Genomic DNA, 26,415 nt, shown 5'->3' with positions numbered 1-26,415 from the left:
ACAAATCCAACACTTAGCCATTTGCTTCCTTCAGCCGACCACTGCCTCCAGCAGGGAAGGCACAGTGGGGTTGATCAGCCTTCCTGATCAAGTATGATCACCTGAAGAAGCATCTTGGCATCTTTTCCCACCCTCTTTGCCTGTAGAGCAGTGGTTGTTTGCAGTTTTGCCACGGGGAAATGTGGCCAGTCCCTCTCTAGAGAGGAGGCAGAGGGGGCCTCTCCTGGTCCTCACTCTGCAGTGCTTAGCAGACTGGAGTTCTCTGCTGCACCACAGACTTCCTATAATGCCTCATGTAGTTATCTAATTTCCCTTTGGGTCTCCTCCCTCTCAATGAAAATTGTTTCTTCTCTCAATAAAGTCTGGAGAGGGCTTCAGACAGCATTGTTTTACTGATTGTCTGCTTTGCTGGGGCTGTGAAGCCAAGTGCTACACAGATACATGTCCAAAGGGAGGAGGCAGACTCGTTTGCCTCTTGTAATGAGGAAGGACAGATGCTTCCATCACTTTTAAGGGGAAGTTTTCGTTTTACATTGCTTTCAGCCTCATTGACAGCAAACTCTTCTGAGAAACTGAATGTAAATCCTGGCTGTTTTTCCTTTTCTTGGTGTTGAGTAGATTAACCACAGACAAAGTCTGGAGACTGGTGGCTTCTCAGCCAGCCATTGATAATCCCCTAAATAGACATCATCTGTGGATGAGGAACGAGGTGGAAGGGTTTCATTGCTTCTTTCAAAACCTTTTAATATTTCATATTTTTGTATCATGGCTTGCTGAACCCTATAGGAATCTGTAGGAATGCCTATGCTTTGCCACTTGGAGCTTAATGCTTTGCACTAATATTCCTCCTCATTAGGAGGTTGATAAAAGCTTGGCTCTTGCATTTTCCATTGTGTGATGTGGAACAAAATGCAGTGGTTCATGGCACTTTTCTTGACCTTGTGTCAAATTAGGGGAAGAGATGAAAGGCTGATGCAGCTCCTCCTGAGCAAGGATGAAATTTAGCCTCATGTTCCCAAGCCAAGGACCGCATCAGCATTCTCCATAGAGCCCTGTAATATTTGTGTGTGTGTGGAGGTGGCTGTTCTGGACACAGATGGGGTTCAGAGAATGGTTCCAGGACAAGATCCGAGGCTGGATTTAGGGTTTTAATAGAATCTATGAAAATACTGCTCTGGTGTGAGTTGGAAAGTCCGATGATGCTTCGAGATCTGTTTCCAGCCTAGGAAATAATTGGAAATAGTGCTCTAAAGAGCTGCACTAAATGATGTAAATCCTAGATGACTAGAAAGCCAAAGGATTGGGGAAAACCCCAGCGCCCTTACAAGCAGGTTTCACCGAGCTCTCTGTGGCAGCCGCTGCCTCCGGGCTGATGCTGAGTTGCAGTAGCCGGGTGCTGCGGATGGGGACGGGGCAGCGGCGCACGGGAAGGTGCCTGAAGGATGGGATGTGCCCAGGAGAGCGGCCGTGCTGCGGCAGCAGCGCTGAGCAGCCCCGAGCAGCCCCACGGCGTTTTCTGCGCTGTCACAGGGCAGCAGGGCACAAGGCAGAGAGGGGAGCCTGCCGGGGGGAGCCGGGGGGATTGGCCACAGCACTTTGCGGAGTGTTGCGGGACAGGGACCAAACATCCGCAGTGCAACGGTGTCCTTGGGCAGCTGTGCCACCGCCGTTCTCTTCTGCAACTAATGCAAGCACTCCTTTCCTCCTAAAGCTGGAAGGAAGCCCTGAGCGAAGCTTCAGCTCTCTGGGGAGCTGCATCCTCCCCAAGCAGCAGTGCAGTCTGGTGCTGAAGTATTATAAAGCCAGACAAAGAACAGGTTGTTTCCCTTATTAACCTACTTTTCCCCAAATTTGTGCTGTGCAGTGATCCTCCTCTCAGTCTGCAAGATGCCCCATCCATTGGGAGTATTCTGCTGTGGCATCTGTATGATGTGTTCTCCAGGGGCTGTAGCTTAACCTGCAGTCCCAACTCACCTGATTTTCCACAACACTTAAAACCAGGGTTAAACTGCTCCACCTTTAGTCCAAACTAAGCCTTTCTGCTCTTCAACCTGTCTGGTGCTCTCTTGCACTCTTTCTGTTATACAGGTGTGCTGGCTTGAGACGAATTTGGATAGAAGGCAGGTTACAACCATTCCTCCCCCACCAGGTTCAGGGAAAAAAAAATTCCTTGGAGGAAAGTGAAAGAGATAAAATACCTATTTATTTAACAAACACACAGGAAAAGGATAATAATGCTGAATAATAAAATCTCTCCCTGTGGAGAGAAACTGTGAAAATTTCAGAGTCCTTCTGCAGGTGTGGTCTCTCTCTCCTCCTCCTCGGAGCTGGGTCGGTGTGGGCCCACCTCTGGGGCCCTGGGGGAAAATTCTCTCAGTGTGTTCTGATGTTGTTGAAACAGTCCAGAAGAGAAGGGAAAACTGAAGTCCCAGGGAAACAAAGTTCAACTCTCCATCTCCCTCTGGAGAAAAGGAGCTGAAAGCTGGCTGAAAAGCAAGCAGGGTGCCTCCTCTGCTCTTGCTGCTGCAGAAGCAGAAGAGTGTGTTTCTGTGTCCTTGAACAAGTGTTTCGAAAAGTTCGCCTGGTTTTTTCCTCTCCCTCCTCTTGGGCTCAGTTTAAAGGCATAGAAAGGCACAGGACTGATTCCTGGGCATAGAGCAGCGATAGGGGATACACATCATAAAGTCACCCCAAGACAACAGGTCTTGGTGACTCAAGACACCCAATTTAACCCAAGCTACAAAAAATGTAATAAATGCAGGTCTCTGGTCTCTGAGCTGTTCTCCAAACTTCTGCTCTTTTTACAGACTCATTTGCTTCTCTCCTGGCTCCACCAGGTTCCTGCCTCTCTCTCCAGGTCTCTACTTCTGCCTCTTGCAGGGATGCCTTATTCCATCAGGTCATAAACCCACAAGAGCTTCCCACTTGGAGGCCTTCCAGCTTCTGTTTCCTTCCTTCTTTTCTTCCATGTCTGTTTTTCTGAAAAACAAAAGGGAAAGAGATTAAAACCATTAAGAAAGTCTCTCTGGGTGTAGACCAGCATTTTCAAAAGCATCTCTAGCCATGAGATGCCTGCATCCTGTGGGTTCAACAGAGGATTTTTCCCACCCAGTTTTCTCTATCACCTGTGGAAAAGCATTACATGTTTAACTCCCAGGCAGGAATTCTTCAGTCAGTGACCTAGGGAGCAGAGTAGTACTTGAGCAGGGAGTGAGCTGGCTTCCAGCAAAAACAAGGAGCCAGGATGTCAGGGTTATTTTGTCACAAGTCTTTTCCCACCCCATTACAATGCAGAGCTCCATAGCTACATCACAGGGCAAGCAGCAGCCCATGTTCATCTGTATCTGTTTCCATGTCTCTGCTCTCCTCTAAACGATCCAGGATTTAATTGTAGTGTGGAGAGCAGATCTGCTGCTGAGATAGCTGGAGGAAACACTGGAGAGGGTGGCTCTGGCTGGGATCTCCACTCAGGACAATTTGTCTGAGCCATGGGGAGAGCTGCAGGTGATGGATGAGAAATGAGCTGGCAGAGGTTGAGCTCTCCTCTGTCCCTTCTCTCATCTCTTCTGGTTCATTAAATTATTAAATACATCCACCTATGCTCAGACTTGGTGGTAAAATAAGAGCAGAGCTTTGTCTCACCATGTGCAGCTGTGCCTTGAGTGATGTTGACTTTATCCCCCCATATACATCCTACCATGAGGTAAACTGGGAGCATCTTTAACTTGTATCAAAGAACAAGGTGGTGTTTGGAGGTCTGTGGAGAGAAGACAGCTGTGGTTTGCAGGCTCTGCTGTCCATGAAGCACTGTGGTGGACTGGGGGTGTGGTGATTCCCCAGGAGAATTGGCAGAATAATAAGGAGGTGCTCTCTGAAGGAATTTGGAAGACAGCAAACGCCAGACATGAGATCCAAGTGGAATTTTCTTGCACTCTGCAGTCAGATGAGCCCACTGTTTGAGGAGTGTTGATGCAGCTGTGTGCAGATAAAATTAATGTTATTGTATAGTTAATTTCACTGAGTTACTTGCTTTGGCTATTCCACCTGCTCTGAGTATTATGGTAGAACACCACAGCAGATTCTTTTCTGCCACTGTCTTGTATTTTCTCTGCCAATGGTATCTCTTTGTGCTGGACTCCTGAATACCCATGATTTCAGCTTCCTTGGGACCAGTTTCCCACTCCTGTGGCCAGGAAGACAGCAGCAATATTCACCCATGTTTTTCACAATATGCCACAAGAAGGGGGCCTCAGCTTTAGATCTGGTGATACATATTTATGTTCTGTAAAAATGTCTTGCCACAGGACACCCAATCCAAGTTGAATTGTGAGTCTCCTCTTCCCTCCTCAGGAAATTACCATCTGCAAGGGCACCCTGTCAAAAGGAGGGAGAGAGTTTACAGTGATATGCAAGTTACATTTAAGAAGAACTGAAAATCTCAGCCAGCATAAGGCAAACTCCAGAGTAAGCTGTCAGAACAGAGCAACCTTTAATATTCATGTATCTATTCAGGATGCATCACTGCATAATGTCTATTGCAGTCATCAGATACACATGTTTAGCACCTAGAAACAGTAAAATCACTTGTTAAAGCTGAAATGGAAATTATGGGATTGATTTACCTGTGCACTTCTGGTTGCTTTATGCCAGACTGGTGATATGAAGAAGGCATAAACCTCATATAACTGGCTGAGTAAATTAGATTAATGTCTTGTTCTCCTTTTTGGAAAGGTCTAAAGCAGACAAAATGTACCCTGAGCCTGTACAAATTCCTTTTCTTGTATGCTTCTTGCAGCCTTCCCCTGACACAGTTTTTATGATCTTTCTGGTTTTACAAAACATCTTTCAGCAGAGGTTTGTGAAGGAAGGCTGCTGGAAGGTGACTGCTATGAGGAGCCCTCCCTCATACACAGTGCACACATTGCAGGCCCAGCTTTTGTGCTTTTGGGGACAAGTCTGAGACCCCTGTGAACACAGTATTTTATGGGTTTTCCTTCCATTCCTGCTCTCCATTCGCTGTGGCATGGATTCAGTGGGAGCACAGGGCTCCCAAAAGCAGCAGTCTGCACTGCTCTAGCAACACCATTCCCTCCTTCCTCCTCTGCAAAGGCACAGAACACGTGAAGCAATTTTGGCAGCAAACTCATGGGCTTGCTGTTGGGTGTGGTGTTACATTCACAGGTAGGGATTCGATGCTCTGTTTGTTTTACGTGGCTCTCTGTGTTGAACTGTGCTTTGCTCCATAGATAAAAATACGTATCCTCGTGTATATTTTCGTCTCTAAGTGCTCTTTCTGAGGAGGCAAAGATGGAGTTTGTGCAATCACAGTGATTGCACTTGGCTCCTCTTCATTACAGTCCATTGAATGGTTTCTTAGATTTTTCTTTTTCTAACATAACTGACATTCTCATTTCGTGGGAAAAAAATCTTCAATTTTAATCTGCCAACAGAAAATAGCTCAGGTCACATCTTGGAATCCTCAGCATGATGTTGCCTTTATAAAACCTCAGTATTTGTTTGATTAGATGGCTCATGTAGAGCCAGTTTACTAATTTACCTGATACTCACAGTGGCAGTCCTATAAGCAGGGAATTTATCCAGTCTCTGATGATATAAGCACCTGTGGACACAGGCAAGGGACTGGACAACTGAGGGCTGAAGATGAATTAATGTGAAGGAGAGTCAGCTTGGAACAGAGTCGTGTCAAATGCACAAGGCAGATTGGAGAGTGAAGCTGGGAGAGGAGCATGTCCAGCTGTGGGTGCTCCTGACCCTGGGTCCAACCAGCCAGTCCATCTCTCCCTCTCCCTGCTCCTCATCATGCTCATTCCCTCATAAAACCAGCAAGTGCTGGTACCAAAACCTGTCAGACTTTTCTTTCACCACTGTGTGCTTGGAAGCCATGGACCATGCATCCAAAATCTCGCTGGAAAAACATCAGGCCATTTGCTTTACTGGCTCTCTCAGTTGTGGTGGAAACATCTTTGGGTTGGATCCAGCTGTGCAATTAGTGAATAAGCAGGAGTGTGAATTCCCAGGAACATTTATACCTGATGGGCCTCTTTTGCTGGCACCAGTTCTGCCCTGAAGCATTTGTTAAATTTAGTTGGAGCAGAGGATCTGAGCAAGTGCATTGTGGGAGGGAGACAATCAATGCCATAGGCATGTTCCCACTCCAACATGATTCTTCTGGATGTGATCCTTCTGGGTGGAGATACAGGGGCTCTTTTTGACTGGCAGGTTGAGAAGAAAGGTTTGAGCTGAAATTGGATGATTATATTAAGTGAGATGATGGTGTCTTTTAGGGCTCAGCATAAGTCCCAGATGATTCTGGCCATCATCATTATGTGAATTCACACACTGAATATTGAAGTAAAGTACTGAAGTGGCCCATCAGTGGGAGAAGATGTCAGCTGGTGCCATTCAAGGCTGGACTGCTGGAGCTCGTGATCCAGGAATGCAGTCCTGCACTGCACACCACACTTGCAGGGACCACAGAGGATGCTGAGCTCTCATTTCCTGGGAGACGGAGTCGTTTGAGAAATCTGACCTCACTTCTCTCCTTTCTGCAGCATTCTGAGAAAATTAACAAGGCTTAACAGCCCATAATAGTCTCATTTTAGCTGCAATCACAAATCAGAAGGTGCTCATCTTCATAGTGTTTTGGTCTTTAGCAGAACTGCATCAGGGGCTGATTTCTGGTTGGATGCTCTCTGATCAGAGCAGGTGGGACTGAAGGCAGGAATTTCAGAGGGCTTGAAGCCCCAGCAGTGCCCTTGAGGCAGCATTTTAAGTAGCATAATTTAATTAAAATTTAATAAGCAATCAGAACTTGTGCACGGCTTTGTGCTGGCATTTTTAAGCAACAAATGAATATCTTTATTGTAGAAGTTTATCTTTTAATTCAATTTGCATTAAGTTTATATAGTTTTGAGTCAAATTCTGCACATTTGTTTCAGTCAGCTTTGGCCCAGGAGGGCTGGGGGGATTGCAGGAGCACTCAGATGTGTGTCTGTCCATTTGAACTAAACATTAAATCTTTCACTGGCTTGTCCATCTTTAGATAGACTGAAGAGAATGCAGAAGACATGCTGACATACCTGAAACTGAAAAGCAAAATCCCGGTCCCAATTAATTTAATTTCAAAATTCCCAGCAACTTCAACAGAGCCAGGCTATCACTGAGAAAATTAATTTCATTTGGTATGTGTCTCTCTAAACCTTTCCATCCACTGCACCTGAACAAAAGCCAATATGGAAAAGCCAATATTGACAAAAAGATCCAAGCATGGCTGTCTTAGGTAATTTCATTTCTTGGCTTCTTCAGCTTCCCATGGCCCTGAGGATAAACAGGATCACTCATCGATAGAGACAGCATTGGTGTGCTTCAGCTGGTTGTGGCTACTGGCCAATGGTGTTGGCTTGTACAGCAGCACTTTCACTTTCAAGTCGATCAGAATGACACACTTGGTTGATTCTCAGGGCTCCTGCCAGCAGCACGGCATGGCAGCCGGGTTGTCTTCACTGTCAGTCGAACTGGGCAGGATGCTCAGAGGGGAGTGTCTGCCTTTCACATGGAGAAATCTTTAGGGAAGTCAGCTCTCATGCAAAAAGCCTTGGGAAGGCACCTATTTAGTGCAGCTTTGAGGAACTGTGGTAAAGCAGTTTGAAAGAGACATGAGGGAGAAGAAAGGTTGAGTAGAGCAGTTGTGTACAAAGTCTGTGAATTGCTTATCAAAGTTTCCAGACATGCAGGACCTTTTGTTGTTACCACAGATGAAATTTCCAAGCCTTTGGCCAAAAACTCCAGCAGACACAGAACTGCCATCCATTTGCCTGAAGAAAATATGACATCAAAGTTGGAAAGTTGAGTAGGTTGACCCCCATCCTTGCTGGAAAACTTTGCCATTAGTTTGCTGGAGAGATGCAAGTGGCTGCTAAATACCCCATGGAGGCTTAGTGAGGGAATGCCAAGGTTTACTGTAGCTCTCTGGCCATGGGAGTCCTTCAGAACCCATGGGATTTGCAGCAGATTTGTCAGAAGAGAGGCTGTTGTTCACTGAAAAATATTTCTGAAATGCTTCCCGATACTATGACAATTAGTAACAAACGTGTGGAGTGTATTCTGCTGAAAACTGCAGACCAAAAGGAGGTTTTCTTTTCCTCATTCTTCAGTAATTTTTCCCCCTCCCTTTCTGTTTCTGCATCTCATTTTTTTCCTGATGGATGTCCCTCAGGGGAAATGTCCTTCTGAGCCAAAACAAAAGACTGGGTGGATTATGAATTTTTGTTATTAGGATCATAAAGTCTTTTTCTCTTATAATTTCCCTCCCTTCTCTATTATTTCATGTCCTTTGTTTCCCTGTGTTACCCTTTCTCAGAGAGAACCATCAGGCCTTTACATCTTTTTCTCCTTTCATTCCATGCAAAATCCTGTTCAGAGTTCATCAGTGCCTGCCTGGAGGAGAAGGAACATGGGGTGAGTTTGAGGAAACTCTTTCATGTCCCAGTGAAATGGACTGAAATGGATTTTTACTTTTGGTGGGCATCCTAGGGGATTACGACACAATAATGTGGTGGCAGTGATCTTGTTTGAGAAGGCAGCACTTCAGATTTGTTGGGAAGTTTTGATATCTGAATAAGCCAATGAAAACCCAGTATCAGAGTTCCTGGGGTATTTCCAGCTCCATCTACCAGGACCAGGATGTGACTCAAAGTAAAAACTCAGAGGAGGTTCGGTGTTGAGGTCTGCAAGGGGCTGATCCTGGTAGATGGACCAGTCATGTGATCACTCAAAATGGTTAAATATCCTCCTGTGCTTATGTGATCTGGTGGATGGGACTCAGAGAACTCTATTCCTTACAGCCTTTGGCACTCCCAGTTTAAATAATACCCAGCAGGGAACTTGTGTGGGTTGGCAGGACAAGGATGCTTTGGGAGAGGAAGAAATTGTTTCTGTGGTTCCAGCGAGACTTTCTGGCTGTTATTTCGCAGGAGCAGAGATCTCTGCCTTGCTGTTGGTGCAAGCTTTCAGTCATGATTTATCCACACACAGTCACATGGCCCTTGTGATTATTTGTGCCTGATGTGGTTCACAAACTGTTTACTGTTTTGGTGCTTCAGTCTGCCTCATTGTCTACTTAGTGCTGAAAATATTGGGCTGCGTTCCTGGCCTCGGCTGGCTCAGCTCTGCCTCTGTTCCCTAATTGAATGCAGACAGCTCTTGAAATAAAATTTCCGCTGCAAACGCTTCCGCTGACAAGTTCAGAAAATGCTGTCTGGGAGCTCACTTTACTCTCTGTCTGAGAGGTGTCTGTCCCAAAGTCATGCCTGCCTATACAGCTCCTGACTTAGAGAACCCTTAAATATGACAGGACACAAAGAGGATTTTAATGAATTCCTAAGGAAAAAATGAAAGAAAACAAAGAAAAAGCATTTTCCGCCGTGTTTTAGGTGCTTTAGGAAAAAAGCTGCAGACAGTTTGATGCTGCTGTTTCTCTTCATGTTATACAGATACTTTTCACCTATGTGAGTGCTGAGTTTTGGTCCCAAGCTGTTTTTTTCACCAGTCTTAACTCATCTTAAAAAAAAAAAAGAAGAAAAGAAGATAAGGGGAGTCTCTGTGTGTGTTCCTAATACAGACCTGTTACTTGTCCTTAACGCCTGAGTCCTTAGGAATGTTCCACTATTTTTTGGTGTGATTTTTGAAGGACTGCACTTGTTCCTTCCCACAGCTAGGGAAAATCAAATCTGATGATTAGTGCTTTGATTCTTCTGGCAGGTTTATACTGCTGTCTTACAACAGGCAATCCTTAACCAGGTGCTTATTTTGTGTTATATATGTGATTTAATTCCTCTGTGGTACCCAAAGAAATCAAATGCTCTTCTTTGCTTTGTATTATATTTTTCTAATGCACAACAATTTAGTCCAGAGGATTTACAGTGGGCCACTATATCTAGGTGTGCAGGAGCTTGGTAGAGGCGAGATAAGTCAAAGTACAAAAGCTTTGTGCTTGTATTTCAGAGCTGAAGGAAGAGACAAGGTGCATGGGCTGGGCTGCAAATTGCAGAGAGAAATAATTTTGCAATATTTCATACTCAGTCACAAGAGGAGGCAATGGAAGAATCTATTTCTCCAGTGAAGCAGAAGTCTTCTGCTTGTATTTATCAACATTTAAAACACACCTCTAACTGTAATTTCTAGCATGCCAAATGAAATTCCTACCAATCAGTCGCTTTGTTGCTATTAGTGCTGTTAATAATGTAATTTATTCAGCTAAAGGGCTCCTACAGAAGTATATAAAAGTGGAGAGATAAAAACTGTGTCCTGGAATGATACAAACAAGTAAAAATGGGCTGATTACATAGGAGCCTTGCTGAACTGGTGGATCAGGTGAGCTTTGCAGGCTTTTTCCAGGCAGTCTTGGTGTGCTCAGAACTGAGCTACTGATTTAGAGACACTTTAACCAAAAGGCTGAGAAGGTCCCCCTCTGTGAGAGGGACACAGCCCATGCTGGTGGGTGACAGCTCTCCAGTTCTCTGCTCCAGGGACCCCTTACTGCCCTCTTTCCTGCAGCCATGTGATTCTGCCCAGTTTTACCCCAGTGGATGAGGCTGGGCATGATCTGCAGGCAGAACGTCACAGGAGCACTGATGAGTTTGTATAATCCTGACTAATCCAAGGAGCTCAGGAAATTACATTGGATTGTTTGTACACAATAGGAAGGACCTCAGAAGGTTTAGAGTCGAATGATTCTCTACATTTGAGTTGATGCAAAGCTGGGCATCAACTCTTCCAGTCTTGTTTTCTCGTAGCAAAGTGTGAGGCTCATTACAGTGACAGGTTCATTTTGTACTTGAGGGCTCTTGAACATTTGGCCCTCAGCATATTTCCCAATTATTTATCACTGCTGCTAACAGCTGCTCTTTTGCCCTTGATGTTTATTTAAAATGTGTTCTTCAGCCCCTGGAATAGCTCTCTTGGGCCTGCCTATAGGGAGGCACATGAGCTATGTTGCAGCCCACAGGTTTTGTCTGAGCTCTGGAGCAGCCAGGCTGGGAGAGTTGAATGAGAGGGAAATTTGCAGCTTTAAGGAGCTCTATACATGGGCACTTACTGGAAGAAAATCAGCATTTTATGTGTCCTGTGGTTCATCTATCACTAGTAATTCATTTTACAATGCATTAACTGACCTAAGCCTATTCCTATTGTGCAACAGACAATCCTTCTTTCTTGCCTTCACTTCCCTACAGTGTGTCAAGGGCCTTAACTTGTTCTTATTGGATTTATATTTTGTCTTGTTTAGAAACTGAGTGTTTAAGGGCTAGTTTTCACAGCAGCAGAGCATATGCAGCAATAAACATCATCTCCAGTTGATTAAGCACCATAGCTGAGTTGTTCAGCTTCCACAGAAGCTGTTTATTGTAAGTATCCTCCAACTCTGAGGACATCATTTTAATTATATTGCATGAGAAGGAGCAAAAACAATAAACCAGAACATTAGAAAAAATTAAAAGATATAATTTTCCTTCCCTGAGAGGGAGATTTCAGTGAAGGTCAGAGTAGATTGGAGGTGTTTGTACAGCTGGGAAGTGTTCTTGAAAGACCATTTCCCAGTACTTTTTTTTTTTTACAGAGGCTGCAGAAGACATTAAGGATAGGACAGGCCATTTCAACTGATCTTCTGAGGCCAGACTGTGAAGCTGTTGTGAATCATGCTGGTGATTTCAGAGAAATGTACTGCACAAGCTCACTATTTGTCAGTGCAAATAATGTGTTTCCAGCTTGACCAGTGGAGTCTGGCCTTGACAGGGTGACAGTAATGGGAGCAGCTTGCTTAGGCTTCCTTGCTATCTGTGCTGAAAGATGTGAGAACATTCATTTCTATTACTGCCATTCTGAATCTTTTCTGGTTCCAGATACCAGCTTGGACATTTGTCTTTCCTGCCATGTGCTTGAGACAGGCAGTGAAGAACTGTAATAATAATAATAATAATAATAATAATAATAAAAGGTTTAGCAGGACAGGCATGGGAGGACAATGTCAAAATGAGACTTTTCAAGCACATCAATCTCTTATTTCAGACACATCCCTCACCTTTCTGAGCCGCCAGGTACCCCCAGAACTGTGAGCAGCTGTGGCTGTTCTGGCTGAGCAAGGTTGGGTTTGGCTCTGTACCTTCACTTGACTGGTGCTGAGGGGACCAGCTGTGCCACCTCAGAAGGCAACCTTTTCCTTTTCCTGGCTGTTGTGATTGTCTCCTCTTTTGTAAAACTGCTTAACTGCCAATTAAACCCTGCTTTAAGTTAAGCAGTGCCAGTCCAAGGCTGGCTGATCCTCTAATAACCCACAGCAGAGAGGGCTGTGGCAGTTTCTGCTGTGGAAGTCTGACCTTAGGCCAGGCTTGTTGAAAGGTTTGTGAACTTTCCAGTAAACCTAGTTCTGAACAATTCCAGGCTGTGTTGGCCAGGTAAAACATTGGCTTCACAGGCTGCAATTTCTGCCTCTTTCCTTCCTGCACAGTGTGCTCTGAACCAAATAAACCCTTACAATTTTCACAGGGATTTCAAAGGTTGCTGGTGCTGGGGCCCTTCAGGGCTGGTGTGAGGTAAAAAAATGGATCCAGTTTGGCATGATCTTCTTTTGAACAGGGATATTTTGCCTGGCTCTAATAACAATGACTGTGAGGCAGTGGGGCAAGATCTGTCAAGAAATGTCACCCAGTGGTGCCTGGTCCTGTGACCAGGCTATGAGAAACACTTTCCTTGTCCTCCCCACACCTTCCCATTGCATTTAATGCTCTTATTCAAAAGCACTCCCTGCAAACACACTCAAATATACGCCACTACTGTCTTTGCAGTGCCCTTTAAAAATCCCGTTTATTGCAAATCTTGTTCAGTACAAAGCTGCTGGAGGCCTGTGAATTTGCCTCTCCTGAGACAAGAGTATTACCAAAGTGAGAATCCAATATTTTTCGGAGGGCTGCGATCATCTCTGCTGCTATAGGCCCCACAGCGAAAGAGCCTGCTCTGTGATCACAAACAATACAAACAAGAACAGCCTGCAGTCACATTACTTAATGCCAGCAATTTTTGCTACTTCTATAAATCTGTCTTCTACCAGCAGCTAAACGATGCTGATGTTGACAACATTATTTACTCCTTGATGTTTGAAGAGTTGCTCTTTCTCTAGCCACTGGTGCAAGCATTTTGAGAATGGCGTCCTAACTTGGAGAGAAGCAGAAAAGGAAATGGTGCCTCTCCAAGTAACACAGCTGTGGCTTTTTGCAAAGGCGTGAAGACCCTTCAGAAGAAGGACACAGCTCAATTCCCACCCCAAGTACTGCAATTTGTTTGTGGGAACTGCAGGAAGAGCTGGAAGAGCTTCTAAACTCGTCACCAAATGCACTGAACAAGGTGGTGTTGACTAAAACTGGTCCTAATCCTGATACTAGTGGATTTTCTGTTCACCCTCCTCCACTAGAAGTGCCCATCATTCCTGACTGCTCCTTTTACACCTTTGCCACCAAGCTGTCCCTCTGATTTGCTAGATCTGGTTTGCAGTTTTCGATTTGTCTAAAGAACATCAGGTATGCTGGGATATTGCTATATGCAGAGCAGTTATGGGAAAACACCTTATAGTGAAAACAAAAGAGAGTTTGTGGTCTCCGAAGAGTCCTCATTATTTTTCCTCCAATGTGGAGAAAAGTAGCAAGGCAGCAGCTGGGCTCTGCAGAAGCACAAAAGCAAAAAGCAACAACCAGGAGGAAGTTGCAGTGCAGCGACTTTGAGACTCACCATCTTCTCAGGGATGTTTTGTGGCTCAGATGGCTCCACTCCACCCAGAAAACAGGAAGGCAACAAAACCTATAATGCAGAGAGTCTGGGAATCACATATTTTAAGGCTAGAAGGTGACTGTGAATCATTTCATCTCAACTCTTTCATCTTGCCAGCTCACAGAGTGCAGACTTGCACTCCATTACATTGGCACAAGACCCATAACCTTTGTGTGATCATCCTCCCTTGCTTTAAAGACTTTGAGTGAAAGACACCTCCACAAAGCTGTAGACAAACAATTTTAGTGGGTAATTGCTCTTGTAAAAAGCAGATCTAATGTTTTTTGTATGTACTCCTTTACCTTTCTTTCTGTCTTTGAATATATTTCTAGCCTTGGGCAGTGACCTCCCTTCAAGTTGTTGTTTGACTCTTTTTGTAAGTTTTTTTCTTCATTTCAAATATGTGCATTAGTCCTGATATAGAATACATTAATTAAAAGATTTTAGAACAAAGTTAGTGTTTTCTACGTAAAAAACCCACTTGCTGTAGCTATTTCTTTCTAACAAGTTCTTCCTTCTCTTAATTTAAATAAGCCCATGTGTACAGAGCCAGGGCTGTTGTACTCTTTCCCAGTATTTCCTAAGGAAAACTGCTGGCCACAAAACACTTCACTAAGCTGGTTTGACTTGACCCATATGGCCATTCTTTCAATGATAAGAGTATAAATTTATAGTTTCTCCTTTCCCTGGGAATTTTCTCTCAGTTAAGAAAAAAATCTTTCTATCTTTCCCTAGAGCCAGAGATGCTCTGAAGACATGTAGGAACAATGAAATTCTCATCCTCAGCTGTTTGGATGCATTTTCAGGCTGCATGAATCTTTCTGAATGGTCTCCCACCCATCACATTTTTGTCAAATTTAATGCAAAACTTCTAATTTTTCTATTCATACAACACCTTTTTTGCTACTGTTTATCACAATTTCATCATGCGATCTAAAGTCTCATATAAATGCTGCAGGAATCTGCTGAACTTGTGATTTTATTGTCTGCATTGCTTTCTTCCTTTTTGCAGCAAGTTGAGTGAAAATTCTCTCATGTTCCTCATCACAGCTACACTGCTTTTGGTGTGTGCCACTGCCAAGAACAAAGCTGTAGCACTTAATAACAGAATTTTGTCATAGTCCTTATCTCTGGAAGCTACTCCAGTTTATCATTTTAATAGCAAATGGAGTGTTTTACAGAGTTGCCTGATAAAAGATCCCATAAGCATCTCTTTAGGGTTCTATTCTTCTCTTTTCCTCTCTCTTCAGCCAGAGCTTTCAGGGACTCTGACTTCCCCCACATCTTTTTAAGGCCAAGGTCAAGCCGAGTGAAAGCTGCTGTGGGACACCTCAGGTGTCAGACGTATGACAGAGCTTTGAGACAAAGCAATAAAGCAGAGTACAAAGGGTCTAGAATGAACTAACAATGTCACGGTGATGAAGAAACAAAAGATGATGGGCTCTGGTGAAAAAATCCACTGCCAGTGTGCATTGCAGTTCAGGCTCCAGCCAGCTGGAATGGAGAAGAGAATGAAGGTTGTTTCTGTCTAATTTTACTACCCTTATTTCTGTTTCATAGAATGAAACAATCAGCTGTGATTTGTGTATGTTCTTCACCCAGGCAGGTTTCAAAAACCAAGGAAAACCTCATTTAAGTGGATGCATAGAGAAACAGCCCAGCAGCTACCAGTAAACAAATGACCAATTCACATTTAGAGTGCCCATCCATCCTGTGTTATGGAGGATGTCGTTTAGCTGCTATGTCATGTCCCTTACACAGTAATAAATGGTTAAATACATTTCTGATAAGGTGCAAAGTGTTGCTCCAATCTGTAACAGGAAAACAGCCATGTCAGGGGTTCCAAGGAGAGTGAACATCCTGAAGTGAAGCCTGGCAAATCAGTTTTGGGGTTGTGTTTGTGGGGGGAAATTACTGAGATTGCTTCTGAAACAGGGATGGTGGCTGTGCTGGTGAGCATTAACCTGCAGTGGGGGAGGTGAAATAAGAGATGATTGATGGGCTAAAGGGAAACACAATTTTGCGTGAGAAAAGGTCTGCAGTGCATATGGGAATTTAGGGGCAGTGTAGTACCTGGCTTGGAAAATTGTGTTGTCTGTAGTTAATAAGGTGTGGATTTTTTGAGCTGAGATTTGCTTTGGTTTAGAACTTTCCCTTATTTCAAATCCAAGGGGTTGGAATTCATTCTAAGTAGGGAAAGGATTGAGCCATGCAAACTTGGACAACATCAACCTCCATGATGACTTTGTGAAGCTCTCAGGCCACGGACAACCACAGCCTAAAGCTGCTGTCATTGACTTGCAGAGTTCAACATGCTACAGGCCATGTCCTAGAAATGTGGTCCAACCTTGTCCTGGGAACCTGAGCTTCCAAACATGGGCCACAGCTGAGTTTTACAAGTGTTTCCTACAGTCTGGTACAGAATGAAAAAGAGAGAAAGAACTTGTTGCCTTACACTGTAAAAAATGCATTGAATATTAGTAATGAATGAATGGATGAAGGGTTTCCATCAATAAAATCTACTGAGATGAAAACATCAGCACTTATTTCTCAGGTTTTGTGAAGGGTGTGTGTTCAGATGAGTCTGAAATGCTTCTAATTAATGTTATCAAAAGTGTGACATTTAATTAACTCAGTAACACATTCAGCCTAATGATAACACATTTTGATTCACCACAGGCAGCACTGAGCTCTCCTGAGCAACTCCAAAGGTGGGGAGGACTGGGGCAAGGAGGAGAGCAGGAGTGCACAGAGATACACTTTTTGCTGCAGAAAGGCAGAGTGGCAAGAGAGCTGATTATGTTGTCAATCCCCATCTCACATCAGAGAGACATTCATGAGTTCAGAATACCTGTTATCAGATATTTATAACAATAATCTATTTTCCCAGGCTTAATTATTGTAGAAGTCATTTGCCACTGGAAGGAATAACAACAGGGTGCATTAGTTTCGTATTCTCGAGTCAGATCTGGTCAATGAAACGGTGCCTTTTTGACATTGAAACCTATTGCAAACATTTTCTAAAACTGAATCAGCAAATGAATTTTTTTTTTTTAAATTTGAAATTGAAATTTCTGCTGTGTCATTCAGCTGATCAATAAGGAGTTATCCAGAAGAAGTAATGCAAGTGGGAGGGAGAGAGAACCCCACCTCCGCTGCGCTGTTGCTCCTGGTTTTGCTAAGTGTGTAACTGATTAGTCAGGTAGCAGCATGAAATTTCTTTCTCCACAATATTTATGTAAATTTAAATGCTTTTCAGAGACATCTTACTTAGTTTAAATAAATAAATAAAATGAACTAAGATGAACGGGGACTATGCTTAAGCATCCTATAGATATTTGATCACATGGGATGCTTCTGCGTCTCAGAACTACAATGAAAATATGCCATTGGCCCTTTAACTTTTTTAGGACTGACTCTCCCACGCTCAATCTATGACACGAGTTCTTAAGTGCTCTCAGAAATAGCAACAATAATTTGTTCTGTGTGCAACCTGCCCAGCTGGATGAGGTAAAGAAGCTCACGAGTGAAAGAGAAGTTTTCTGAAGGTGTTTTTGATGACTCACTCTTCATTGCAGGAAAGCTACAGGCAGGAATGAAGCTGGGAAGATGGGACTGGAGAAATTATCCAAGAGACCCAAGGACAGAGCCGGGGGGGGATGCAGCTGAGCAAAGATCAGCACAAGGAGTATGGCAAGCCACAAGTTCACAGATGTTGTGCCTATCAGGTGTGTTTGGTGGCAACTCATTAATCCATGCCCTTGGAGATTCAGGTCTGCAACTTTTCCCTGACTAAAACTCAGCCTCCGTGGGTTTCTGTTTGTATCAGTTAGGAGTGGCTTCAGATTTTAGGTGGGACATCAGGCTGTCAGTCAGGCCAGTGCTGTTCCCATCTCATAAATGGGTGCTGAGGGTTTGAGGGTGAACGGGCTGAGGAGGACAAGGCTGGGTCCCTCCACAGGAGCTGACCCTGGCAGCTGTTCCAAGCCATGGGCTGCATCATGGGAGGCGGACGGTGACTTATTACTCCTTCAAGGAATTTTATGTGCATAGTAACAGGCAGAGGAGGACCGCAGTGTCCCTGCAGCAGGACCATCATGGCAATTACTGCCAGGGTTACACTTCCACGGCAGAAGTATGCATGTTAAAAAGGGGGCTGTGCATGGGGACGGGACCCACGGACATTCTGGCATGTGAGAAATGAGTTGAAGGACCGCAAACAATGGAGCCAAGGTCCCTTCCCGAAGATGTATGAGGGGGTGTTGGATGCCTGGAATCTCATTGTTGTGGGGGTTTTGTTCTTCCTTCTTTTTCCTTCTTTCCTTGCATGCAAGCGGGAAAGGGGCGGGGAAGGAGGGCGGGAGTCGCTCCACTGCCGTGCTGGGTGCCAGGCTCGCTACTGCAGTACCGTACTCAATATTCTGATCACCTTGCAAGTCAAGGAGCCTTGTGGAGCCTGCAGTGGTGTCAGAGTGAAAAACGAGCCACGCCATCACGCTTGGCCAGGCGGTGGCTGCCTGCCCGCAGCGAGTGCCAGCCTGCAGCGTCTTCCTTTGACAGAAACCCACTCTGAACGGGGTGGTGGGCTGGTGTCCGGCGTTTTGTTTTTGTTCGTGTTTATAACACTATTTCCCAGCACATTTAAATGAGAGGTTTCACTGCAGTGGTTCACAATGCCGGGGGCTTGAACTCCTTGTCTCTTAGGAGTCTTGGATGCCTCCCACGGTTTGGCAGTCATTTGTGAAGAGGTAGGAAGGAGTGGGCTTGGCTGAATGTGGTTTTGGATGTGTTTTCTTCTCCCTCTGTTGCTGTTTGACATGGAGTGAGCTGGAGGAGGCAGTTCCCCGCAGTGAAAGGCAGAAGGAATGCACCAGTGTTTGTGTACGTATCCATGTGTGGAGCGAGGAGCTGGCTTTTCCATAGGGAGGAATTGCAGTGGTGAGAGTTACCCAGACCCCTGGGTGCTGCTAACCCAAGCCATTGTCTTTTATTTCGTTTATTGTTCATGGCAAAGGCATTGCCTAGGCAACCATGATGCTTCTCCACTCTTGACTGGCGCATTCTGCGTCATTGGGGTGGGACACAGAGCAGCCGAAGGAGCAGGACAAGTGCTGCTGCTTGGCTCAAGGCACTCAGAGACTGACAGTGCTGGTTAGAGGCAACTGCACATCAGGAAAATGCTGCTCAGGGTTTTTCCTGTGCTGCTCTGTCACTTCACTCAGAAGAAGCATGCAGCACCTCCTTGTTATCCCAGGGCTGGTCCATCTACTCATGGCTCGGTTGGGTGCTTCGGTTGCAGTCTGCTGTTCCCCCTGGCATTTTGGTCATGACATCTAATCTCTGCAGTGCTCACACAAATAGTTCTTCGCTTGCAGCAGCCTCCAGCCTGCCAAGATGACTTTGTGCCACCGCCAGGGAGGGAGGCAGAGGGAGTGACTGGTTGCCTGTTAGGTTACACATTCCATTCCCAGTGCCTTTCCTATCAGCGCAGCTGCTAGAATGAAAATCATTCCTTCCCTCGTGGCTAGAGAACTGCCCAGTTATGAAGGCTTGTGATGGTAACTTCAGGGCTGACCCACAAATAAAATGATCCAATTGCTCATCCAGCCCTGGAGAACAAGGAAATAACACCCTCTGGGAGCTGTATCAACATCAGCATGACCACCCTGCATGGAGACTCTCCTTTATGTCTGTCCTCTGAGCTTAGGACAAGGTTCGCAGTGTGGAGGGAAGAAGCCCTCAATAAAATTAATTTCCATCATGACCAGAGCAGTGCAAGAGTTTCTATTTGCACAAGGCACAAACACAATTATATCCTGAATATGGAAGCCATCTACCAGCTTGTGGTGAGACCTGCTTTGATCTGCTCAGGAAATTCCAGGGTGGATGTCTGTCCGTCTGTTAATCCATCTATCATTTAGAGAGGGAAAGAAAGAAAGGAGAGAAAGAAGGAAAGAAGGAGAGGGAGAAAGAAATAAAGAAAGAGAAACTGCTTATTATTTCTTTAGCTGCAAGTCCCTGGAAATCATTCTGCATACTAATTTATTACAAGTGGCTTAGGCTAATGGAACTGTGATGATGTGGAGTCATGAGGCCAGGAATATTTTATTAAAAATGTGTTGACATTATAGCTAACCATTCAAGCTTGCTATCCATTCCTGTCTTGGGATAGAACGAAAGGTGGTGTAAAAGTTTTGCTGCTCAGTGTACAGGTCACATACAAATCAGCATTCTGGCAAAAGAATACAAAATGTTCCACAATGTGGAATTGCTCTCATGAGGACATTCTGAATGACCCATTCAGATACATTTCTTCTTAGAACATCCCCTTGGGTCCAAGCATATAGTCAAAATGTTTTGAATTTTTAAAGCTCTTGCACAGTTTTGGGGTTTCTTCCTGTGAATTTTTTATCTTGCTCTTTTTTTTTTTTTTTTTTTTTTTCGCACGTTCACCATTTTTCTACCATCCTGTGGTGGTATCAGCTCAGAAAATCTTCCTGCAGGGTTGTTTCTAAATCAGTGTTTCATAGTTTTCTTGTTCTCCAAACTGCTGTGCTACCAAGAAATTCATGCCTCTTTCAATTAAGTATTTATGGAAAGGGGATGATAAGACACTATCTAACAGAGAGTGGTTAGAAGCGACAAATTTTTAGTTTTGAGTGAGAAGAATGAAGGAGAATCTTATGCTGATAACAGAATTTTTTTGGAGGTGATGGTGAAACCTGTTCAGAAATACTTGGTTTGGTCTCTCTGAAATATTTGATTTCACCCAAAATATAAAGCTACATTTTATTTTAGGTCTTTAAGTGCAATTTTAATTTTTATTGATGCTCCCATACTCTGGCTCCAAAATAAAATCAAGTATATTTATATAATGTTGAATTGAAATGTACCACAAATTTCTAAACAATACTTTTTGGGGCAATAAATACTGAATTAAAATATTACAACAGTGGAGAAATAAATGACCTTTTTTTCCATTCACTGAAAATCATTCCTGAGTCTGCCAGGAACCATCATAAATTATGCACTTCCCTCTTCAGGGGAGCTAGTTTTAGGCATAGGTTTTGCAGCAGTTGTGTGGTTTTGCCCCATCTGCTCCCAGGGATGGAGAGTTTGTATCGTGATTTCCATGGCTGGCTGAAATGTTTCTGTACCCAGGGAGGTTGGAGCGAGGCAGGAGCCAGAGCCAGCCCTGATCCGGAGCATCGCTGGCGCTGGGCACACAGCACTCAAAGTGATCTTGTCACAACAGGCTGCTCAAAATTTGTCCTGATGAGAATTTCCTGGAACTGACAGGAATCCCTTGAGGGGGAAAGAAGGATGACTGGAAGAGTGCCAGGGAGGTGCTGCTTTCTCAGGTGGATGGAAGCATGTCCTCCACGTGTGGCTACTGACACTGGTGATTCTTCTGACCCTAATTATAGCCCTGATGCTGGGCTTAAGGCCAAAGGAACACCCTCAGCTATTAGAAAGTGTGATCCCCCTCTTCCCACCCATGTTTCTACATGAGAAGAGAGTAGGGGATTCTTCCTGATCCAGGAAGATGTATATTTAAATGATGTCCCATTCCTGATTGAGCACTGGCCAGCACCAAGTAAAAAATGGTATTCCCTTCTAGATTTAATTTTCTTCTGGTTTTTTTTTTTAAATCTCACCCCACAGCAAATGAGTGAAGTGAACTGCACAGACAGGTCCAAATTAGTAACTGGCTGGAAGCGTGCCCAGGGGCAGCAAGCACCCGAGGGGATGGGGAGGTGGTGTTAGGCGTGGACGTGGAGCCCAGCTCCCAAGGTGAAGCTGCCCTTCCGAGTGCAGGCAGGCTGTATGTGAGATCAACACCTCCTCCTTGTTGGGAGTCTTGTGCTTCAGTGTACTAGTTTGAAAGCAAACCAGTGGGAGGCACCAAGTCAGAATAACAATTTAATGGAGAAATTAAAAAAAAGGAAAAAAAAACCTAAAAGAAAACACTGGTTCAAACTGATAGAGTCAAGATACGACCTGAGTCCCTGTTAGGCAGGGTGGTGGTAGCAGTCTGGTAGAATGGTGGCTGCAGTCCTCTGAAGTGGTGATCCTGTAGAAAAAGGATCTGCTCTTCCTCCAAAAGTCCAGTGGGGGCTGTGTAGCTCCTGTCCTCTGGAAATCCAGTGGGAAGGGTTGTCTCTGGTGTTCAGAGTCCCAGATTATATCCACGATGGGATGCTTGGTTCCTCCCTCTGGGTGGAGCATCTCACAATGGGGTAATGAGTCATGAGGCCAAGTGTTGATTAGGCTCATTAACAGAAGATAGTCCGGAGGGAGTTATCTCTGAGTCAGGCGGTAGGACAATGATGGGCAATTAACAGCAAGATAGTCTGGGGGGAGGAGGCAAGGAAACACTGCCCCACCTGATTCCAACAGCTCATGAGGATGGTAATAGAATACACTGCAACCCAGGACATTCAGCCTTGCTCTGGCCCTGCTTTTGACCCTTTTGCTTCACTGGGTTGTAGGGCTGATGGGAGGGAAGCAAAGCTAATGAACAATGTAATTGTCAGATATTTTGTGAAGAAGGCTACTCCACCACCTCAAATATATCCAGTTTCCTCTGTACCTGTAGCTCTCCGGACACTTGATCATTTAATTATTCCTCTCTGGCAGGTGCAGGGCCCCCCTCTAGTGACAAATGATTTACTGACTCATGTGACTTGTATTCAGTATGTAAGTTCAGACTGTAGCCTCAGCTCCATCCCCTGGGCTCTGCTCCAGCGATGCAAGAAGGAGAGGGAGCTGATCTAAAGAGTTAAAGAGGGTTCTTCTTGCATAACGAACAGAAAACTGGAAGGGAACATCCAGGCCAGTCTGCAATCCAATAAACCTGAGTGTCAGAATCCCAAAAAACTGGTTGTGAGCAGCACAAACCACAACAGCCTAGTAGCTGCTCTGGTCAGTATGCCCAGGATGATGACCAGAGGTATGGGGAGGGTGTAAAGATGACCCAAGTATCACTCTAGAACATCTTTCCCATTCAAGTTGCCTTAAAAAATATTGAGTTTTGTTCTATGAGGAATTTCACGTCCAGTTGCCTCCCTGACTCTTCAGAAGCAGGGAAGTTGGTAGCTCTGGTGCAATTGTGGTAATGGGGAAATCTATAGACTCGTAAAGTGAAGTGTTCCATTTACCTCTGGACCATCCCATGGAAGGACATGGATCATTCCATCAGGAAGGTGGCTCCAGAGGGCTTTTGGGAAGGCTATCTATGTGCCCTCTTGACAAAAACTAGCAGAGAAGCACTTGAGAAACCATCTACACGGAAAAATACAGTGCCAGCATTTGGTCATGTTGCTTTTAGGAGGTGACAGTGAGATGTGGGCAGGGTTCCTGCTACTGCATTGTGAAACCTCACCTGAGCTGTGCTGTTGCTTTATTCTGCATTTCTCTTGGGCTACCAGGCAAACACCAGGCTGCTGTCAGGCTCCATGGGCTGGTGTGATCCATCTCCAGAATGTCCATGCTGCTGCTGCTGCTGCTGCTGCAGGGAACTGCACTCCCCTAAAACCTCCACGGCTGCTGCCATGACCGACAGCAGCAGTGCACCGTGACTGGGAGCTGAGCAGCCTTCTGGGACAGACACTGCCCTGCTTTGGGTGATTCATGCCTGAATAATGTCCTTTCACTTCCAGAGAGAGGTGGTGTGACAGGCGCGCGCTCCATGCGTTCCGACAGGGAACCTCTACATCAGCCGTGCCAGGGAATTTGAGCAGATCTGGGGCTCCAGTTCCCTTCCAAATGTGACAGGGCTGTGTAAATAAATAATCCCAATCTACATAATTATCTCTTTTTCAGGAAGTCATCACATAAATCAGGCTGATATCAAGGGATGCTGCATGTGGAATTCATGCATCCAAAGCCGGGCTCTCCTCGGCCTCGCTGCCTGGGCGCTTTGAGAAGGGTGAGATTTTGTGCGCTCTTGAACATCACAGATTTTCTTCTGAGGAAGATCAAATGCTTGTATCATTTTCACCAGAAAAATGCTATCCACGGCAGACTTCCAGTGGTGATTGAAAGTGTGAATTCTCATGCAAACAGATTCCTTTGCATACAGTCATCTGGGAACTGGGCCTTTGATTTTCATTTATTATTCTCCCTGGCAGCATGTTCAGTCAGTATGCAGATTTCCTCCTTCATTCAATTTTCAGTGGGCAAGAAGACTACAATTAGTCATATTATCATCAATGTGAATGAAAGGGAAACACTGAACTGGATCTTTACGAGCCTGCATTTGCGGCGAGATGATGCAGATTCATTACACATGAGTAAGGTATTAAAAAAGAGCTTCAGGCTGACTGCACTTGGCTCCTTACTTTCTCCCTCCTTTGTGGACCTTCTTGTCTTTTGCTGCTATTCCAGACCTTCTCACCAGGTCAGCCTAGACAGGAGAATGGCTGGATGGGACAGACTTGTACCTTGCAGAACTGATGAGGACAAATAACACAGAAAGCTGGCTGGAGAAGCAGCCAGAGGGTTGCTGAGGAGAGACCACTGCAAGCCAGGCCTAAGTGTGTTTCCAAAGATGCCTCCCACCTGAGCCTTGCTGATCTGGGACCTACGTGCCAAAGCACACAGCTCAGAAGCTGGTTGTGCTGCAAGACAGGAGATAAGCACAACAGGCAAGGGGATAAAGATACACATTTTACAAGCAGGATTTTTAGGAATGGAGTAAGGAACTATGTTTTCTTTTCTCATGAACTCATTTCACAGGGTTTGGATTGAATTAGCTGTGTTGAAAGGAGGATTCAGATTTGTGGAATTTGTCTCCGTGCTCCCTTGCATGCTATCAGAGCTAATTTAGGTGTTGTGTGTACTTGCATTGCTCTGAAGGTGTTGAGATCTCTAGGGCACACATTCACATGCTGGAACTGATTCTGATGCCTCATTTGGTTAGAAAAAAATTGTAATTTCCCTGATTTATAAGAAGAATGGGGATTTGGGAGTTGACCGGAGTGTTGTGCCATGCTTATATTTCCATGCTGTTAATAAATCAGAGAGAAAAAGAAATTAAAGACAGATATTTTCTGCTTCCCTCATGCTGAAACGTTATTAATTTACCAGATAAATTCATTTGGGATAACCTTGTAATTTCCTCAACTTCATATGGTGACATTTCCATGGCTTAGCAAGTCCTCTGGCAGCAGCGTGCTCTGACTCCACATATTGGTGAGGATCCTCAAGGTGCAGATTAGCTGAGTCTCTCCAGCCCTGCACGAGGCCACAGGGATGCAGCACAACTTCACAGAAATCAGAGCAAAGAAATGTTATTTTTCCACAAGCAACCACACATGGGAGTCAAGCATTTTGCGTGGTTTCTCTGAAGGCTAACAAGGAATATCTGAGGGCTGCACGCTCAGTAACCCCAGTGCAACCCAGCTGTTCCCAGCACATCCCTGCCTTCCTGGTTTTGTGAAACATGTGGGATGCCCATGCCTTTGGGACTGAGCCACCATTGGGGTGAAATGGGCAGAGCAGACACACACATGGAACATGACTGCAGGACTCTTGTTCTGTTAGGAAACCAGGCAAAATGAGGCTTCACTTCCAGCAGGAAACTGCTGCTTTGACTTCTAGCTGTCCTTGTTTTATGGACCCCTTTCTCCTCACCAGGATCCTCCCCCAAGCTCCCTTTTTTTTGTTTTTCCTCTTCTCTTTCTACATTTTGGTTCCTATTTCAGTTTCCTGGTGTGATGTTTATTGCAGTAATGAATGCAGGGAGTCACGTGGCTGGTGGCAGGTACTGACCCTCCTGTCATCACACTGCTGCTGTCCCCCCAGCCTGACAAACCCAGCTGCTCTGCTGGCAGTCTGTGAGCCTGACACTGATGGTTTGCCTCAGTTTGGCATTGTGGTGCGCTCTCCCTACTCTAATTTGGGTGGTTTTGCAACCATCCCTGATGAATTCTGTAAAATTTGGACTGCTAACTCATTAAAGTATAGCTTTTAATCAGTAGGTTCTTCATCCCTCCCTTTTGCCTTAGCTGCTAATACTGTAAGCTATTTAAACAGTGGAATTGCAGAGCTATTGTCTGAAACTCTAGGTGTTCCAATTAATTAATGTGAATAGAAATTATACTAACCAATCTCACCCTGGTGCTAGGGCATTTGACTGTATCAGGAGACCACTCATATATTTCCTATTTTAATTTCATATTTGGATATGTAAGAGGCCCTGGAGTGAGTCTCTGAAGATGACTCCTGGAGAAGCCTGCACATCTGGATGATTGCTATGTTTAACCTGTTCTTCTGGCCATGGAGGAATCGAATCTCTGCTCCTCAGCTGGTGTGAGGAACCTGTTTTCATCCCTTATGCTTACCCAGTGCTTCCCAAATTCGATCTCTTGCACCTTCTGTTACTCTGACGAGGGTGAATATTCCCAAGCATAAGATCTGTGGATATTCAGCTGAAAGTAAATAAGATGTGGGGTGCTTTTTCCACCAGAATCCTTTGACCGGGCCATGCCAAATCTCACGATGAAGTGTGAACGATCCCTCCCTTTCACTGCTGAGTTTGTCCGAGATAGACCATGTCATCAGCACTGATCCATA

General features: G+C 44.8%; 1 long non-coding RNA gene across 2 annotated transcripts in view; it reads left to right on the top strand.

Annotated features, from left to right (window-relative positions):
• LOC121658157 overlaps positions 1-26,415 on the top strand; it is a 171,170-nt gene that overhangs the window by 58,759 nt on the left and 85,996 nt on the right. Inside the window, exon 3 of one of the 2 annotated variants that reach the window (XR_006013852.1) lies at positions 17,415-17,564. The exons of the other annotated variant lie outside the window; for it this stretch is intronic. This is a non-coding gene — a long non-coding RNA (uncharacterized LOC121658157). The remainder of the gene's footprint in view (positions 1-17,414; positions 17,565-26,415) is intronic. 2 annotated transcript variants of the gene reach the window in all.

This window comes from Corvus kubaryi, unplaced genomic scaffold (assembly GCF_017639235.1).
Source record: "Corvus kubaryi isolate FWS band 111438036 unplaced genomic scaffold, C.kubaryi_AGA036_p1.0 split2-37374, whole genome shotgun sequence".
NCBI classification, from domain to species: Eukaryota; Metazoa; Chordata; class Aves; order Passeriformes; family Corvidae; genus Corvus; species Corvus kubaryi.
This window is presented reverse-complemented; position numbering and strand designations above follow the sequence as displayed.